Source organism: Lutra lutra, chromosome 12 (genome assembly GCF_902655055.1).
Source record: "Lutra lutra chromosome 12, mLutLut1.2, whole genome shotgun sequence".
Taxonomy (NCBI): Eukaryota; Metazoa; Chordata; class Mammalia; order Carnivora; family Mustelidae; genus Lutra; species Lutra lutra.
Genome location: NC_062289.1, coordinates 55,040,385 through 55,055,257, shown reverse-complemented (window position 1 = coordinate 55,055,257; position 14,873 = coordinate 55,040,385). Strand labels below are relative to the sequence as shown.

Genomic DNA, 14,873 nt, shown 5'->3' with positions numbered 1-14,873 from the left:
TTGAGGTAGGCATTTATTGCCAATAACTTTCTCTTAAAACTGCTTTTGCTGTATCCCATAAATGTTGGTATGTTGTATTTCCATTTTCATTTGTATTAATGTCTTTTTTCTGTTTTCTTTGTTGACCCAGTAATTGTTCATTACCATGTCGTTTGTTCTCCACATGTTTTGAATTTTTCACTTTTCTTCTTCTAATTCATTTCTAGTCTTATACTATTGTGGTCAGAAAAATGCTTGATATGATTTCAGTCTTCTTAAATTTATTAAGACCTACACTGTGGCCCAATATATGCTCTGTCTTGGAGAATGTTCCATGTGTGTTTGAGAAGAATGTGTGTTCTGCTCCTTTTAGATCAAATGTTCTGTATGTGTCTATTAAGTCCATTTGGTCTAACATGCCATTTAAAGCTGATGTTTCCTTATTGCTTTTCTGTCTGAATGATCTATCCATTGATGTGAGTAATGATTTGGATTGTTGGCTTCTCAAAAATCCCAGCATGAAATGAAATTTCCCCTGTATTTTTCAACAAAGAAACTTTAAAGTATTGCTTTCAGAGGTTTATCCAGAGTAAAGGGATGATGAAACCTATAGAAACTAGCCAAAACAAAGCCATTACCTTCTCCCAAAGGACCTGGAACTTGTGTAGAGGCTGCCTGGTGGGAGCTGAAGGAAGGCAGCCACTAGCAAATACATAGCACCAAACAGAGTGAGAATTTGGGGGAAAGTATATTATCTCTCTCTAGGATTTCTATCTTTTGCTACTGCTTCCTCTCGTTGGCATATTTCAACTGAAAGCCAGCTGACAAAGGAACTCTGAAAACACAATCTACAGTTATTTATCTCCAAACACAGAGGAAAGTGTCCAAATGGAAAAGAGAATTCCCATAATTTTTTTTTTATACACAGGTCACTAACATACCAAATTTAAGAGTATGGAATGACAGAGTTTAATGTATATTAAAGGTCACTTAGCTCTTCTCCATCATTTTAATAGATGAGAAAAGTAAGATCCAGAAGGGTAAAGTGATTTGCTTTTACAAACATTATTATATTTTGCCCTTGCTCAGGCTTCCTATTGGTGATATACAGGAAAGATAGAAGCAAAAGTGTATGACAGTATCTTCATTAGCAGATTTACATGTATAGATTATATATATATATATGTGTGTGTGTGTGTGTGTGTGTGTGTGTGCGCGCGCGCGCACATGTGAGAGTTTGTAAGGCATCTGTTTGTCACTGAAAAACATTACAGAATTTTCTTCAAGAGCCATTTCTATGTGATAAAAACTCAGGCACATGCAGCTCTCCATTGCGTGAAGAGAGATTTTATTGACATTCCACAAGTTAAGGTCAGAACCCGAGATCCTTTCCATCCTGTCTCCAAGGATCAAAGGTCTTCCTTTCTCCTTTTTTATCCTTTCCTGTATATAAACAGGGAAGAAATGGTCCTCCATCCCTTATATACAATGAATAACTTGTCACTTGTATAGAAAATTTCTTTCGAATCTCATCACATCACCTTTGAAATCGTATGTGTGTTGCCAGTAGGTTTTTTAGTAGGCTTAGAAAAACAAACAAAACTCTAATTGATAAAGTTCCTTCAATTCCTTGTTTGCACAAATAATGAATGGTGTTGAATTTCACTGGATTATTTTTCTTTAATAAAAATTAATTATTATTTATTAGATGATCATATGGTGAGGGTTTTAAAAATTTTTTATCTGTTAATTTAGAGAATTACATTGATTGGCTTTTCAAATATCAACCTAACTTTTCTTTCCTGCGATAACTCTATCTATTCATAATTTGCTATCCCTTACCCATGCTTTTTTTTAATCTACTAATATCTCATTAAGGATTTTTGTGTCTATATTCGTGAGACATGTTCACCTATAATTTTATTTTATTGTCATATATTCTTTCAGTGCTAGTATCTAGATAGATAATATGGACCTTGTACAGTGTTCTGGGAACTATTTTTTTCATTTTATATTTTCTTTTTAAAAAATACTTATTTACTTATTTATTTGACAGAGAGAGACACACACACAAGTTGGTAAAGCAGCAGGCAGAGGAGAGAAAGAAGCAGGCTCCCCACTGCACAGAGAGCCCAATGATGATGATGATGCAGGGCTTGCTCCCAGCATCAGGGAGTCAAGACCTGAGCCAACAGCAACTGCTTAACCAAATGAGCCACCTGGGTGCCCCTCGTTTTATATTTTCTAAAAGATTTTATGTGACATTGGCTTTATATATTTCTTTAATGATCAGTAGAATTCATAAGTGAAGACATTTAAGTCTGCAGTTTTGTTTTGTATTATATTCATTTGTTGTTTTTTGCTAGGAGGCTATAAAGTATGATTTTGTTTTTTTAAATATTCAGTCATTTCAGTCTTCCTATATTCATCCAGACTTGATTTACAGCTCACTGTATAGTCCATTTCTGTACATGTTCCAAAGGCATTTTAAAAGAATGTACATCCTGTCATTCTTGGGCATTTTGTTATATAAATTTCAATTAAATGACATCACTTGATTGTGCTATTCAAGTTTTGTATAGCCTTACTGATTTTTCAACTACTTGTTCCATCAATTACCAAGAGAAGAGTGTTGAAATTTCCTACTGTAATTGTGGTAAACTCCTTCTTGAGTGCCTTTGAGTGTCTCTGTACTTAAGAACTTTAATCCAGCCTTTTATATATATTATAAGTGTGTATGGGTGAATAAGACATAAGTTACTTCTCTATTATTAGAATCAGAACTCCTGTGTAGATCACTTTTAGTATTTTGTAAGGAAGATAGTCCCTATTACTTGTGTTTAGCCTAGGTTAGCAAAAGGTATTGACTCCCATGGTATAGAGGCATACAAAAAAGGCAAAGCAAAAATCCATTACAGTGAAGTAAGTGGCCTGAAGCAGAATCAATAACAAGATGGTGTTTGGGTTAGGTACTCCTGGGAAGTAAGTGATAACAATTTTGCTGATGGCCTTGAGATCTAGGAAAAACCTGAGATCTTCATCTATTTGGCTTATTTAATGGTGGAATAGAAGTGTTGCAGAGCTACTACAGGGTCTGAGAAGACCTTTGCATAGAAGTCTCTCAAACATAGGCTTGAGCCCTTCCTTTGTTTTTGGCTTCAAAGGATATTGGGAAAGTTGCGGTAACAGTAGGGTCTATGTGAACTTCACTAGGCTCTGATCAAATTATTTTTCCTATGCCATTGGAATTTTAGCCCACTGAGTGCCAAGTCTGATACCAAGATCTGAATCTGCATCAAATACAGCAAAAAAGGAGGAAATTTATATCCAGGGCAGATACAATTTGATTTTGACTATAGGAGTGCTTTGGAACCACAAGGAACAGTTTCTGTGCTGTGCATTTGTACAATCCCATTTGCAAAGTAAGTCCTTATTTGATTTGTAAAAGTGGTATCATAGAGCAGGAAGAAATATTTTTAGTTAAGTGTCCAAGGGTTACAGTTAAGGGTTAGGAGATTGGGAAAATATGTGGGTTATTTGAAATACTTATCATTGTTGCTGTATGTTTTCTCTGAGAAGAATTCAGAGATTGAGCAGTTAGCGGTGTTTACTGTAGAATGGATATTGCTTGTATCTATCAGAAATTGATGAGGGCAACTTTCTATATTTACAATTAACTGGCCTTAAGTGTTCAAGCATAAGGCAGAATATTGGGTTTGTTTTCCTCCCTAAGAGCACCATCATTGATCTGAATTGTGGGATATCTCTGTATCTTGGTTTCTCTTTTGTAAAAAAAAAAAAAAAAAAAAAAAAAAGCAATATTAATCCAGTGTTCCTTTTGTTTATAATATTTACACATGTTCTTTTCAAAAGGTGGTAAAAAGGTGGTAAATTGGGAAATGGGTCACATAATTGTTATAATTCAGGCAAAGCCTGATTTCTGTTTTTGAATTAGGTCTCTAATTTCAGGTTTAACTCCACTGGCAAAATGAGATGAAAGAACGGCTATTATAATGGCACCTTCTTTAACTCTCAAACGTTAGAAAATATTGCCTAAGGGGCATCTGGGTCACTCATTGGTTGAGTATCCAACTCTTGATTTTGGTTCAGATCATGATCTCAGGATCCTGGGATTCAGTCCCGTGTAGGGCTCTGCACTCAGCAGAGTATCTGCTTGAATATTTCTCAACTTCTCCCTCTGCCACACCGCTGGCTCCTACATGTGTTCTCGCTCTCAAATTAATTAATTAATTAAAGAGAAAGTATTGCCTGGTCTGTTATAAAAATCTCTTATTGTTTTATCATTTCTCCATTTGCAGAGAAAATTATAATACAACTGATTTGTATTCAAAACCTTCTGGATGTAGTTTAGGAGATTTTGTCCTACTTTTCAGGCCCCTTTTTGACTCTTGGGTATATTCTGGAAAGAAATATCACCTCACACCTGTCAGAATGGCTAAAATCAAAAACACAAGAAACAACTGGTGTTAGCAGGATGTGGAGTTGACAGGAATGCAAACTGGTGCAGCCACTGTGGAAAACAGTGTGGAGGTTCCTCAACAAATTAAAAATAAAATGATCCTATGATCCAGCAATCACACTACTGGCCATTTACACAAAGTATCTGAAAACATTAATTCAAAGGAATAAATGCACTCACATTTTTAATAGCAGCATTATTCACAATAGCCAAATTTTGGAAACAGCTCAAATGCCCGTCAGTTGATGAATGGGGTGCATATATATAATGGAATATTACTCAACCATAAAAAAGAATAAACTCTTGCCATTTCCAACAACATGGATGAAGCTAGAGTGTATAATGTTAAGAAAAATTAGCCAGTCAGAGAAAGACAACTACCATATTATTTTACTCATCCTGGAATTTAAGAAAGAAAGCAAAGCAACAAAGAAAAAAAAAAGAGAGAGAGAAAGAGACAAACCAAAAAACAGACTCATAAATATAGAGAACAAACAGATGGTTACAAGAAGGGAGGTGGTTGGTGGGGGATGGGTGAAATAGGTGAAGGGGATTAACAGTACACTTATCTTGATGAGCACTGAGTAATATATGGAATTGTTGAATCACTTTATTACATCCCTGAAACTAATATAACACTAGAACTAAAAGAAAATCAAGAAGGCTCCTTTAGGTCCTTTTCCAGGTGAATCTACTCAGCTTTTGTCATCTAGCATTTGATAGGAGATTCCAACCAATATGTGTACAAGTTAATATAGGTCAGATAACCCAAGGCTACCCAGAAGGATTCTGAATTCCATGAACACAGACACACGGTGTTTTTTGTGCTTCATTGTGCTTTGCAGATACCATTTTGTTTTGTTTTGTTTTTTGTCTGTTTTTTGGGTTTTGGGGTTTTTTGTTTTTTTTTTTTTTGGTTTTTTGGTTTTTTTACAAATTCATGGTTTGTGACAACCCTATATTGAGCAAAACTTTTTTGGTGCCATTTTTCCAAGAGCATTTGCTTACTTGGTATCTGTGTCACATTTTGGTAATTCTCACAACATATTAAACTTTTCATTATTATTATGTCTGTTTTGGTGGTCTATGATCAGTTCTTATGACTCACTGAATGCTTCTATGGTAGTTGGCTTTTTTTTTAGCAATTAAGTATTTTTAAATTAAGGTATGTACCTTATTTCTCAAACATAATGCTATTGCACAATTAATAGGCTACAGTACAGTGTAAACATAACTTTTATGTATACTGGGAAACCAAAAAATTGATTTGACTCACTGTCAATGCCATGGGTGCTATTATTGCAATGGTCTGGAACTGAACCCACAGTAGCTCCAAAGTTTACTTGTAGCTGCTGTTTGTCTTGGTGTATGGAAATCCTTATTAATAGCTCTTGTTTCAGCTGGAGTCCAAGGTTTCAATTACAGGTGCCTGAATACTTGCCTCATGGGTGGAATCCATCTTTGGAGGCAACCAGTATTTGAGGGTATTAAGTTTTAGGGGAAAGAGAACAGCTCTGGACAAGGGAAGAACAGCGAGATCAGACGGATAAGGATTGGAAGGACAACTGGATGTAGGGAGGCAACAGGATGACAGAAAGGAGAATATCCACTAAGAAAAGAAGTCTAGTTTGCTCTTGCTTCAGTCTATCAGTTGGCTCATTTTCTCTGGCCAAAGAATCTTTAATTGAGACAAGGTTTGCATCAGAATTTCCTTTGGAATCTACATATCAGTCATAAGATGTCACCCATTGAACTTGCGCAATTTTTTTAAAGATTTTATTTATTTATTTGACAGACAGAGATCACAAGTAGGCAGAGAGGCAGGCAGAGAGAGAGAGAGGGGAAGCAGGCTCCCTGCTGAGCAGAGAGCCCGATGCGGGGCTCCATCCCAGGACCCTGAGACCATGACCTGAGCCGAAGGCAGAGGCTTTAACCCACTGAGCGACCCAGGTGCCCTGAACTTGTGCAATCTTACTCCTGTTCTGTCCTAAGACACTTCTCAAAAGACCAATTTCATTCAAAGCAAACATTTCCCAGAGTGACCGTGGAAGACCCAAGTCATTCCTGATGAAGCTATGCCATTTAGAAAGATACGTACAGGAATTTATATTTTAAGAGTTTATATTATAAAATTATATTGTAAGGAGGGTACGCAGAAGAAGCAGGGGTTTTTACATGTAGGGGAGAGATTTTAGGCTGAGACACCCACGAGAGTCAGCCATCGGAAGTAGAAACGTAATACTTGTAATTCTTGTTCATTTCCAGTTTCAGGGACCCAACCTAATGATTGGCTGCTTTGAGCACAGACCTGACAACTGGTACCTGCCCTACCCTGCCATCCTGCCCCACTCCACCTGGCAGAAGGAAAACCAGAGAGAATGTTCTCTTTGGATCCAAGCCAAGCTCAAAAAAAAAAAATGAGAGGGGGAAAGAGCCTCATCTGGCTTTACTGATGACCCATAGCAAAGTTTGTCCAAGTGGACATGGATTCTGTGAGAACTACAAACTCACCAGTCTGTGGGGCTGGCTGGAACAATAGGTTTATAAGGTCTCTGCCTATGTGTTGCTGGTGTGATTCTCCTTCTCATAATGAACAATACTTTTAAATGGCCCAACACAAAACATTAGCACAAAAGAGCAAAACCAGAATGAAAAGGAGCAACCTTGTGACACCTAGGATCCAAACAAATGATAATCAATAATAAAGCCTCATTACCAAACTGAGGATAAAGAGCCAAGGATCTCAAGGCAAAGGGAGTGGGGATGAGACCCGGTGCTGATTTACTAATTTGGCAAGACCTCCGCAAGCTGCTAGCAACAAATGTCAAGGAGATTCTGTGGGCAGTGCATCTGGTCAGACACTAGAATTCGCAGCAGAGGACGGAGCATACAGTTTTAGTGACACCTTCAGGAAACTATGGGAATAAGCAAAGACCATCCCTACAGGAACAAATGCAGACTATTTATCCAGGGCTTGCTATAGAAAGAAAGTTGGCCACTATCATTTGTGTCTGGCAGAGACTCAAAGGCAGGCAGAGCTTTATAGTGGGAAAAAGATTTATATATTTTATATAAATTTTATATATTTATATATATATTTATATGTATATATATTATATATATTTATATGTATATATATTATATATATTTATATATATATTTATATGTATATATATTATATATATTTATATATAAATTATATATTTGTATATATTTTTTATAAAGCAAAGAGCTTCATAGTGGGAAAAAAAAGGAAGGCTCAGGTATGCCCTGGGTGGAGGGAATTGGCTGGGGACGCTGGAGGTGGGCATACTAGGGCCTCTTCTGAGATTGGTTTGGGGTGTGTATTTGCCTTTCTCTGGTTGCCTCTGAGTGGAAGCAAGGGCACATACTAGGGAAGCCAGCTGTCTGATCAATTCTGATGGTCTGGGCCTATTGCTGCAGAAGTTGTGGGTCAAAGTTCTGTTGTTCTATGTGGGCCAGCCATGGTCTATTTGCACAATTAATCCTTTTATTTTTCTCATGCTACTGAGGTACACTTTCAGTGTCATGATTTAATAGAGGGCCACAATGACAAACTAACTTGTTTCACATAGATAACAAATTAGGTAACCTTATTTTAACTAAAAGTTTTTAAAAATGTAATATAAAAATTAATATAGTAAAAGAAACCCAAACAAATATTCAGCCAGAAAATAATGATCTCAAAGAAGTTCTTAAAGGAAAATCCACTTTTATCTCCTTAAAATATCCTAGGACTTCTTTTCAATGTCACTGCCGTTTCTCCCGGAGGCTGTTTTAGAATGAATAAGCATTATTTTTGAACCTGATATGAACTAAACCTCTTTACAGGGAGGAGGGTGACCTACTTTAGACTTTTGCGCCCCTGACAAGAGTTGTGCTGTGTCACTAAGAAGCCAGGAAACCTAGAAGTCTCAACCCAGAAGAAACCTTTGGAATATTCACTGCTTCCCAGCAGCCAGTAAAGGGAATTTTTACATTGTATGAGATCTTAGCACCCTCAGTATTCTGGCTGACAGTGTGTAGCCTCTGAAGCCCGCTGCCAAAAGAAGCTTGGCTACCGGAGTGGCAATGCACTGAGGATGAGGAACACACCGTACGACTTTAGCTGTTACTTCCAGCAACGTTGGCCCTCCTTCCTCCACCTCTTAACAGGTGTCTTTCACACACACCTCCTCCAACACCTCCATTTTCATGTAAATTTTTTGAGGGTAATGCAAATCAAGATTTTTTTTTTTTTCTCTCGCCAGTTTGACAAAGAGAAAGTTCACCTTATTTGGCTCAGATCCTACAATGAGTGACTCGTTTTTAGATTTAGATTTTTGTGCCTTTGATTTATTCAGAATCTATTTCATCCTAAAGAAAAAAAGTTTTCTCATGGGAAGGTACATCTTAAAGCATGAAACAAGCACAAGGCATTATTAGTTTTTGAATCAGCTGAGTTTTATATTTGACTTGGAAAGATGTTTCTTACCAAAGAAATATGGGAGATTGAAACCCAAAAAGAGCACTTTGGTGTTCATATCATTTTCACATGTGAATATACACCATCGAAGGTCCCTCACTCCATACGATTGGAAATGCAATCAGTTCTTCACCAGTGGGAGACAACCAAAGGTGCATAATAAGGTGATTATTGTGGTCACATACACTGTCCAGGACCTCTATGTCTTATGCACATGTCATGTAGCTTCTAATGGTCTGGTTGCATGTGTTAAATGAAAAGTTTCATCATTGCAAATTATTCACTATATGATGGTTACAGAAAAAATAGATCAGTATAATAAAAAAGTTTACAACTCCCACTTAATTTATTCATGACATAACATGATCTTTGGTATTGGCTTTAAAATACTGCAGTGAAGAAAATGAGGGAAGAGATGAAAGGAGATTAGCAAAATGTTGATGATTGTTGAATTGAGTAATAAAGTGTTCATTATATGATTTTTTTTTTTAACTTTCGGGTATGTTTAAAGTTTTTCACAGTAAAGGTTAAAAAAAACACCTTCCATATTGGAAAGAGGGAGTATGGAAAAACAACAAACAGGGTCACTGCTCCATCTGATAGCTCATGATACAAAATTAGCGAGGACTTCTGACCTGCAAAGGATGGAAACTCCATCTTTTGACTATCTTACTCTTTTTGGTTCTGAACTCAGGCAGGATCTCTCTTGCTCATTACCCTGTTTGGTCATCTGAGATTAATAATCCAGAAGATGTTCCCCTTAGTGTTTGTATTTTCGGTGACCCATTTTCTGTTGACATAGGTTCAGAGTCTAGGCATTGCTTTAGGGTCTTAGCAGAAACAGCATTGCTGGCCAACTTGGGGTCTCTTGGACAATGTGATTCCACTGTAAATTAAGTAGACTTTGATCTGCTTCTACTTTTGGACTGCATGGGCCAATAACAAGGTAAGATCTTGTCAGATGGTTCATCGTCTTTGAGTCTAGAATCCAACCCAGGAAAAGTTCACTGACTTTTCTCTCAAACCCTGCCTTAGAGAGTTCAAAAGAATAGCCTGAAGTGAGAAGGCACAATTAATCTGCTTTTTGCCTCAGCACATATTAATATTTCCCCAGTTGTCCCAAAATGTCTTTCATAGTTGCCCTCTCCTCCTCCCAATATGAAGGGACAAGTTTTCTTTGTTGGCTAAGTTTTGCTATGAAAGTTATGTCATCTGAACCATGCACAGCCTGTGTAGGATGTGACATAGTTGATGTAGATTCTTGTGCAAGCTCCTGGTCTTTTTGTAGCCTGTTAACAAATGGTTGTGCAGACCAGCAGTAGTCTGCGACCCATGCTCTCTGGAGGTCTGCTGTAGTATCTCTCCCAGCTTAGATTTGGCTAATCATTTTCCACTTGGAGCCCTTTAACTTCTTTCTCCTGTATTTTCTATAAACTACAAGTTGAATATAAGGCAGTCCTCTCGTGTACAAGTGTAATGCGAGCCCAAAATGAGAGCCACATTTGTGATCTTAAATATTCTAGTGGCCATATGAAATATGTAAAAAGGAAGAGGTGGAATTAATAGTATGTCTTATATTTAACTTAATAGAGTCGAAATCTAATCATTTTAACATGTAATTGACATAATAATTATTATTGAGCAATTTTACTTTTTATTTTTATTCTAAGTCTTTGAAATCTGGTGTGTATTCTATACTTGTAACCACATCTCAGTTTGAACTAGTCACATTTGAAGTGCACAAGTATCAGGTCTTGACTGCATTCAGAATGAAGATTTTCAGAAACAGTTATTCATAGCTGGTGCTGGGTATCTCATCTCACATCACATTATATTAAATGGCACATAATGTCAGCTTACCCCACCATATAAGTTAATAGGAGATACTGTTTTCTTATCAAAGAACTTCTTGTTGTCTAACAAACATTTTAAGATGGAATCCCATGTGCCAATTAGAAATACAGCAATGGAAAACATTTTAGTTATAACAGACCAGTGGAAAAAGAACAAAAATTAAAGAGGACTCTTTTTTTTTTTTAAGATTTTATTTATTTATTTGTCAAAAAGAGAGAGAGCACAAGTAGGCAGAGTAGCAGGCAGAGGCAGAGAGAGAAGCAGGCTCCCTGCCAAGCAAGGAGCCTGATGACCTGAGCCGAAGGCCACAGCTTAACTGACTGAGCCACCCAGGCATCCCTTAAAGAGGACACTTAGATGACACAGATTCCTCTACAGACATTAGTAAGTTTGAGAAATTTTTTTTTTTAAGGATTTATTTATTTGAGGGAGAGAGCAAGTAGGGAGAAGGTCAGAGAGAGAGGGAGAGAAGCAGACTCTCTGCTGAGAGGGAAGCCTGATGTGGGGTTCGATCCCATGACCCTGAGATCGTGACCTGAGCCAAAATCAAGAGTCAGTGCTTAACCGGCTGAACCACCCAAGCACCCCGAGTCTGAGCCATTTTAAAATCTGATGATATGGGATGGAGTTGTTCATACGTTCATGTTCCATAATAGTCTCATTAATGGTGCCAGTTGTACATACTTAATGTAAGATAATCAGATGCTATACAGGAGACAATAGTGCCCACCCTAACAATGTTATCAGGGTCCAAAGTTCCAACAAGAACTGAGACTAATTCTTTTAGTCTTACATTGTAAAGACTGTAGCAGTTTCCTAAGTTTCTATACAAGGAAAAAGCAAAACAAGCCCAAAACTTGTAACTTAAGAGCTTTAAAGATTATTCCAATAAAATTGATGGATAAGTTACCCATAGCCTTTAAATATATATATATGTTAAATATATATATAAATATTAAATAATGTGTGTATAAGATATACATATTTTATATTTATATTCATATTCATATTTAATATGTAAAATATATATTTAATATATATTAAATGTATATAAATATATATATTTAAATAATGTGTGTGTGTATAAGATATATATACATATATATAGATAGATAGATAGATAGATAGATATTGACTACACTTTCAATGAATGCTTTTATTGTTTAATGATATAAAAAAAGCATTTAGGAGTAATTTGGCTGATAAATTCTGTATCCTACATTTATCACAGGGACAAGCTAGAGGTAACGTAGTTCCTGCAAAATGAGGCTTCCCTGTGGATTTGGCAAGAGACCAAGTGGAATCGAGTACTTTCCATTTCTTGAGCCTGCTCTGACCACGATTGCCTCATTGGCCTCTGTCTGGGGCTGCCTTTCTTCTGGGTGTTCATGCCCTTGGGAGGGTTGTGCCAGGTTCATCATCAGGGCCTCTGACCAGCTGTCTTTCCTCAGCAGAGAGGAAGGGAGACCAAGAGATGGAAACTCCAAGAGGAGCACTCGGGACAAAGCTAGGGCACCAGCTTCTGGTCTCATTTCTTCTGGTGCTCCGGAGATCACACCATATTTGGGGGCCCTGATAATTTCCCTTTAAAAAAATTAACGTGTTTATTGGATTTACATGGGCCCACTCCTCCAAATCGTTCAATATTCAAAACTGATTAGGCTTTGGAGCTGGTCAAGCTCTCTGAGCTCTTAGGGCTGCTGAGGATTTTTAGCAAGAGCTCAAAAGTAAAAAAGCAAGGGCTGTCTGCCACTGTTCGTTGTTGAGGGCCCTATCCATCAAGTGAGGACTGAAGCAATCTTGTTAAAACATTTTAAATTCTTAGGCTACAATTGCATACCTCATCATAAAACACTGTTTTGCCTACTTCCCAGTGTTTTGAGGATAGCTTCAGTGCAATGACAAACCACCACCAAAGGGCCGAGGGAATGAAATCTGTGTTTGGAAGAGTGTGTAATTCTGGTTTACAGCTTCTGCTGGAAGGCCTTACAGCGCCCCACTGTCCCCACTGAAGATCGTTTCTCATTTTTCCTGGCATAGAGCATCTGCTGCTAAGGCAAATGAAAACCAGTTGGAACCAAAAAACCGAGATTGGGTTTTAATAATCCTGTTTCATAAATGAGCTTATCACTGTGTGAACATTGCTCTGAGCAATTTGGTACACCATTTTTATACCCTCTAAATTAGCACAGTGCTTTCCTTCTGGGGGCTAAAATGCCTCGTGTGTATAACCTGGATTTATGTTACAAAATGGAGGGAACAAAGTTGTCCCAGAATGGGAGTGGGACAAAGTTCTTAACCCCTTCCTTCTGCTGGGGTCAGGAGTGTGTAGCTCCCAGAGAGGCAGTACGGTGTAGGGAGTGAGCAGTGGCTTTGATTCTGAAGGTCTAGCTGACTCTTAACTCAGCCCGTGAGGATGTGCAGATGGGATAAGATGGAACAAAGATAAGCCTCCATGAGTGATGGTTTCACCTTCTGTAAAACAAGGGCAAGAAGAGCTTTTCTGTAGAGATGTGAGAGGGAACAAATGAAATAGTTGCAATTTTTTCCCTGGACTCCGTCCCCTTCCATGACACTGGCTCTACAATGCCTGGTTTGAAGTTGGTCCTGATTTCTCAGTGCCACCTCCCCCCTCAAGGAGACCCTCTGGAGGGGACTTGAGAACCCACATTTTGGTGCCTCTGTTAATTCATACATTCACTCTCTCGAACCAAGGCTCGGTTCCCTGGACTACCTGGTGATCCTCCTGTTTCCTAACTGGTTCTTTTCTTTCTCTGTTCAAGCTATTTTTTTAATCTAATTTTTCTTCAAACCAACCATGCTATGACCTAATCTCTATTCTCAGCAAACAACTTTGACTCTTATTGTACTAAGAAAAAAACAGGTAGAGAACAATATAAGGGGAATTCTCACAACTTCCTATAGCTCTGTGCTTAACTTCATTGGCATTCCTGATTCCCCCTTCTTTGTTCTCACTGTGAGCCACTCCCTTTGGCAGCACATATACAGAAACTGGAATGTTACAGAGAAGATTAACATGGCCTCTGCGCAAGGATGACATGCAAATTTGTTCTCACTGCGGCACAATGAGCCCCCGGCCCCCCTTCAAGGTTTATCTTCCCTATTTTCCACTGGATCTCATCCAGTTTCACCTTCTTAGGATCTAGTCTATTAATCATCCACTTTCTTCATTCTATGTTATTATTTCCCTCTTTAAAGGAATCTTAGCCATGACACCTAATTAGATTCAATATTTCTATCTTAACAGAAGAAACCCTTCCTGGATCTGGCTTCTAGGTTGACACGGCTGGCAGCCTAGGCTCTTCCTTTCCCTTTACTGTCCAGCTTTGCTGAAGCTTCACTGTTTCCTGCTTCACTTTTACTCATTCTTCAAGCCACTGTAATTGGATGACCATTCTCCATCTTCATGGAAACTAGTTTTGGCAACGTCATCTATGACTATTCTGTTTCAGTACCTAATGGTCACTTCCAGGTCTTTATCATGTTCGACTTCTCTGAAATATTTGTATTCATAAGTATATCTGCTATTTAAAATATTCTTTTTGTCATCTTTTGAGATTTCACACTTTCTTTGATTTTCCTTCCACCACTTTGCCAACCCAGTCTCAGCATCCTTTGCCAGCTCCTCTTCCTATAATGTGGCATTCCCCAGGTTTCTATCCTGGGATTTTGTCCCCTCTCAGTTCCTCCTCTTGGGGGATTGTAACAACTGCCAAGGTTTCAGTTAAGAATAGTGAAGCCCAGCTTCACTCTGATTCCTAAGCTTCCACAGACCTCTGCCCAGTAGATAACTTCCCTTAAATGTCTACTTAGTCTTAAGAGCTCAGTGTGTTTCCATACAAAGCTCTCAGCTTCTCCCAAATAGTCCCCCCCCCCATTTATCCTATCCAGTGAGGGGGCCCATGTCTTAGTTGCTAAACCCCAAAAAACTGGCTGTTGTCTTAGGATCTTACCTTCCCCCCAGATATGCACTATCAACATATCTAATCACCTCTTTGGTGATTGCAAGGGATGCTAATGAAAGGGAAGGGGAAAGCAAAGGCTAAGTTAGGG

At 38.1% G+C, this 14,873-nt stretch overlaps 1 pseudogene; it reads left to right on the top strand.

Moving 5' to 3' along the window:
* Positions 1 to 13,778: 13,778 nt before the first annotated feature.
* Positions 13,779 to 13,869, top strand: LOC125082757 (uncharacterized; annotated as a pseudogene).
* The last annotated feature ends 1,004 nt before the right edge of the window (positions 13,870 to 14,873 follow it).